Here is a 6,242-nt window from a genome sequence, read left to right on the forward strand (position 1 = left end):
GATAAAAGGATATGTAGAAGGGTGAGCCGGTTAAGGATCGATTCAGACAAGGTGGTAGATTGTACGACAAGCGACAGATTTATTCAGAGTGAGAATATCTGGTACACGTATATACGGCTCTCCCATTCGCTCGCACAGAACAGCAGGAAAAAGAGCAAGAGTGAACCGTTACAATACAATTTATACAAAACAGAAAGTAGGTTGATCCTGGGAGATCGGATCTTTTGATTGGTTCAGCTGGGCCGTTCGTCTGTAGTCTTCCGCCATTGGCTCAGCTGGGCCGTCCGTCTGTAGTCTTCCGCCATTGGCTCAGCTGGGCCGTCCGTCACTCTCGAATCCCGCCGTCACATCCGTTCAGCTAAAAGGGACTGTGTGTGCTGGATGGGGGTGTGTGTGCGTGAGTTATCCTGTAGGGGGCCCCACATCCTTTACTGTGAGTTGTAGCCATGCATTTAGCAGTAGGCTGATCACTTGCATAAGAGAATAGCAATTCTTTACAAAACCCTCTCTTCACGTCTCACCAGAGACGTGACACAACCTAACTAGATCCAGACACAAAGAGAAACTTCTCCCTAATGGACTAAGAAATAAGGCACGGTATTAAACAGAAATAGACATATGTATATTACCATCATGTTCTCCATTCAATCCCACTATGTACTAAGTTGGCTACCAGCCACCTAGGAACTTACAACCCTCATTCAACAGAGCGGAGAACATCTCAAAATAAAATGAAAATGAAAATGGCTGCAAACTGAAAGATGGGTCTCATGCTCCATACCATTATCTCGCACCTGGCTCCTGTTATCTAACAAAAAAACCGCTTGTTCTCGCAACCCACGCTCTGAATGTGCCCTCCCTTCTGTATTTTCCAGCAAGAGAAAGTTCCATGGCCCTGATACTTTTAACAATGTTTCAAATCAGCTAGGTAGCATAACACATACATACCTCCACACAAGGCAACAGCAGATAACATTCAATCTTATGGTAATGGCTATAATGTAAAATAACCCCAAGGGTGTGAACACAAATTCAGCAATGAATCATATAACAGTTACAAAGTTTAAACTACCTTCATGTCAAAAGAGAACAGCTCATTCAAAAACTGAACAAAAGAAAATAGTGTGAAATCTAAGTCCCCCTTTTGACACCCGCTAGGGTGTCACTCACTATCCTTTATTTCAGTAGTCATAGCATTTCATGAAAATAATAAAAAGTGTATTATTAATAAGAAGTGATATATGCCTTTGTTGTATGCTTTTGTTTCCCCCTTTTGTCACCCGCAAGGGTGTCACTTATCAAAAACAGGATAAAACTTTATTGTTATTGACATGTAAGATGTAGGATAAAACTTTGGTCATGGAAAACAGAGTAAAGAATTATTAGAAACCATCTGGTCCTCTCAGCTAATCCTATCCTGTACCAGGTGGGCTCCTTGCCACCCAGGGGCTCCAAACCTTCACAACAGCATATCATGTGTCATCCTCAGTCAGTCCCATCCTCCCTGAATCCTTCATCACATCTGTAACAGACTTCTTAAAACACAGTATGATGCAAGCAGCATATCAATAACAAATAATACAATAATTAGGGTCAGAAATCCAGTAACCATCATACCAGTGTACTTACCAAACCAGGCCAAGAGAACAGACTCCTCCACCCCCCCCCGTGGACCTCATCTTAGCAGATAGTGTATCAAGCCCGCCTTAGATATATCACCATCTGGACTGGTATTATTATGAATATACGTGCAACATTGTTTACCGAACATCTTGCAGACGTCCCCCTGACTGGCAAGAAGCATATCCAAGGCAAGTGTATTCTGTCTGGAAACCCCAAATGTGGCCTCAAGCTGTTCAGACATACCAGTGAGTGCATCATGGGAGTAATTCACCAAACGCTGTTGATTATAGTAGATATAATTAATCCATGCAGTCTGTCTAGCATCCACCATGCTGGACCCATACTAGGTAGTAAGTGCCAGAGTCCATCATTCCTACCCAAGGCCTGAAACTCATGAGGAACCCCCACTGGCACTCCCAACAGGTTAGTGTATGTCAACTACATCCTCTGTCCATGGAGCACTACGTCTATGTCTCCCATGGGATGGAATGTTCTCAGGTCCCCTGGATACAGAACTCAGCAGCTGTTCAGCAGTAACATCAACAATGGTCAGTGGAATTATCAAACTGGTCAGACCACACGTACCTTGCCATTCTCCTCTAAGAATGGGTCTCAGCACTCTTTTGGCTCCACACATCATCCACAAGTGGAATTAATGGTTATGTTACTGCTGCAATCAGCTCCAGGCAATCTCCCATAATCAATGCCATTACCTGTACCCGTGATGCAACTGTAATTGCCCCCATATGCCCCAACACCAAATGGGTGTGTAGCCAGAACAGGTCTAGCATGACTACAAATAATGCAGTCCTTTATTGTCAGGGATTTAGCTGTGTACCTCATATAAGACAGCCACAAATTGTCCCTACCATCAAAACCAGTCCCAGTTCCTAATTGATCAATAGCCGAATAGTCTCTAACATTAATTATCTGAATGGTATTTTTAACACAGTGGTGGTAGAGGAGTGTGTCCGATTACCTCTGGTCTTGGCAGTACCTTAATAGAAAACACACCCATCATGTCTGTCCTCGTCCTTTGTAGTCCGAGGGTGTGAGTGCCTGCATGATAGAGCTTAATATTTTTGATGGTTAGTAGGATTTCATCACCTTTACAAAGTTCAACATTGCTCCCAGGTTTCCCCCATATCATGGAAAACCTATCCACCCTTGTGGGACCCTCTATGCTATAAGGATACCCTCTTCTCCAATCCTAGAACAGTCCGAAGTCGGTTATCATGTAATCTCTACTCTAACTTCCTGTCTACCCAGATCTAGGGATCTCTTATGTTCATTTTGGAACAAAATACACATCACTTAGCCAGAGCCAGACACATCCTCACTCCTATGGACAAAAACAGGGGTGATAGGACAGGTAGGGTTACTTCATTCGGGAGTTAGCCCCCCGGAATTCTGTTAATTCCAGTTCTTCTCCCGAACTCTGTTTATTGTCCGACAGTGAAAAAGTGTCTTACCCTTCAGCCGTGCGATATGAATCTGGGTAGCTCTTTCAGCTAGCTGTCACCAGGGGTCTTCTATGGTCCCCAAGCCTCTGGGACTGGATTGAGTGACTTCACCTGTAGTTCACCTGTAATGCATAAAATCCTGGACATACAGGCTTGGTTAACAAACAATTTCTCATATGTTTTATCTGATTACATCTTTAACTTCTATGCCCAATTGTTAGCTTACATTTTTATTTTATTTTTTTTATTATTAGTTTCTTATCCAATAGTCCCCATTTTATTTTTTATTATTAGTTTCTTATCCAATAGTCCCCAAGCCTCTTTCATACCGATATTAGTCCCCGACTGAATATCAAACGTATTTCATGCACACGATTTGAGTCTCACAAATCTTCATTTTCGCCAGTAAAAAACTTCAATTTACACCAGACACACACAGATCTTCATTCTCCCCAGCAAGCAGACCAGTAGGAGATGCAATAGCCCCACCTTCTGTCCATTCTCTGTACAGCTTCTCACCCAGTCTCCTCTACTCTTTGCCCTCTCTGCCTTTATTTAAATCTAGAGTGGACTTCGGAGTTCTCTACACCTTTTCCATTTCCAACGATATTCCATGTACACTACAATACTGCCAACAACCAATGTCTTTACTGAAACCCAAGTGATACCCTTTCCCTACGGCTAAATCGATCTCAAGTCCGAGTAATCAATTTAAATATCCGTCATTCACACTTGGCCCTGCCTAATACATCACGTTCGCATCATATGACTTTCTATTCGCACTTTGGCGATCACTCGTTGCTCACCACTCATACATGTAGTCCCAGACTATCCATTCAAGCTTTGGTGGCCACCCGTTACCCATCATTCATACACGTGGTAAGTGATCTCTGTTACCACCTACCAACCAGGCATACTAGTACATCCCATACACAATGCACCATTAAGTATGGTTGATCAATAATAAAATTGCAGTTGCCAATGGAGATATTACTTTCTCAACTATTTTCCAATCTCACACATCATAATAGTTTAAATTTAGTAACTTACATCAAACAGGTGTCTCACAAAACTAAATTTGTATAACTCCAATGTGCAGAACTTTAGTTTTCCACAACAGGTGTCTGCTTACCCTTTTTTAGTTGACCGGTCAGGATTTGTGAGACACACCGTCCAACGACAGTACTGGCCAATCGGCTGGCACACCAATGTCCAGCGATATCTTTTTACCAGACCACGTCAGGGTCACCGTTTGTCATGTATTGTATGTTTTAGTAATTATACATGTAGAGGGATTTGGCGCCATCTCCTGGTGGTAGCTCGTCTGTTCATCTGCCCCTCGTGGGGAGTGGCAACCCCATCATTTCAGGATATTTTTTTTTTAGTTGTGCTTTCTGCGCTTCTTCTATGGCCCAAGTTCCTATCTTTAGTTCCTCTTCTGCTCTCTCTCTCTGTTTGGTCCCTTGGTTCCTCAATAAATGGGCCTTGTTTCTTCCTATTTCCTTGTCTCTAGCTTCCTGCAACGTCTCCCTTAACCCACATTCCATTGTTTTCAACTGGACCCCGGTTGGCAGTCCCCCTCCTAGGTAACCTGCTTGCGTCCATCTTAACTTTACTCCCTCCCAGACTTTCTTTATATCCTTCCACTGTCTCTTTCCCCCTGATCTATATTCTATTTTTTTTTATCTAGGAACTCATTAAACTTCAGCTTTGGAGTATTGGGGGTCGCCATTGTGAATTTTAAATCGTAATTCAATTTTAATTCAATCGGAAATTAATCGTAACTTAATCGGAAATTTTACCAGACTACTTGAATATAATTAGAATATGCTTAGCCCGTCGTTAGTTAATAACAACGATGTATTCGAGGAGACACTATTGCTCACACTCTGCCTTATCTCAGAGCTTTTCCTTGAATATTCAGTTCGAGAAAAACGATTGGGTTGGTATAACTTTTGTGGAGCGCGCAACCAAGGGATCTATTCGACTATATAGTCACAATATTAAATATTATACTCAGATCTTATTTCAATTATACATCAGTCATTTTGTTCCTGATTATACATTTTACACAGAAGTTATAGATACATACAACATGGAAGTTTACATACAACATGGAAGTTTACATACAACATATAAGTTTCGGATTATCCAATAACCCTTCTTGAGTTCTCTCTCTCTCTCAAACCATCAACAATCTTGATGGAGACGATTACAACCACATTACATTTTATATGAACAGTTACAAATACACGTGTTCTCTCTAAACATTATCAGCCTATCTTTTGGACTACTTATCAGACTGGACTTCGACCGAGTCGCGGGACAAAGTTGCCAATCTTTTCCCCTATCGGCGCCAGGTTTAATGAATAGTAATTAACTATCCCCTTACTGATTTTTATCCCTAATCTCTACCGTGCTGAATCCAAATCCATGTCCGACCCCTATCAATCAACACCATCAGACTGGACTTCGACCGAGTCTCGGAACAAAATTACAATTTGTCCCCTCGGCGCCAGGTTTAATGAATAGTAATTAACTATTCACTTACTGACCTGTTATTAACCCCTATCGGAACTTATCTTATCCAAATCCATGTCCGTGTCCGACCCCTATCAATCAACACCATCAGACTGGACTTCGACCGAGTCTCGGTACAAAATTACAATTTGTCCCCTCGGCGCCAGGTTTAATGAATAGTAATTAACTATTCACTTACTGATCTGTTATTGACCCCTATCGGAACTAATCCAGGCCTCAAAAGTGATACCTCATCATTGAAAGCTATCAGACTGTGCTGACCGGGTCACGGGACAAAATTACAATTTATCCCCTCGGCGCCAGATTTAATGAATAGTAATTAACTACCCCCTTACTGATATCTCATCAATGATTTAATCACCCGGCCGTCGCCGGTTTGTACCACATATGTTCACTTCACTGTACTTTCAACTTGTCAGCAAATTATAAATTTACACAAGAATTCATACTTACTCGGAAATACTGATCAAAATTTAGACAGACTATACGACAATATGCAAAGTTTGATTTAACAGGTTTTGCTTACCTTGTTTATAGTGCACCTTTTAGATCAGTTTCCCGAGTTGAGCAGAATTATTGTCCTCCCCGAATTCCTTCACCCGTCTTCCTACAACC

This window comes from Oncorhynchus gorbuscha, unplaced genomic scaffold (assembly GCF_021184085.1).
Source record: "Oncorhynchus gorbuscha isolate QuinsamMale2020 ecotype Even-year unplaced genomic scaffold, OgorEven_v1.0 Un_scaffold_4360, whole genome shotgun sequence".
Classification (NCBI taxonomy): domain Eukaryota; kingdom Metazoa; phylum Chordata; class Actinopteri; order Salmoniformes; family Salmonidae; genus Oncorhynchus; species Oncorhynchus gorbuscha.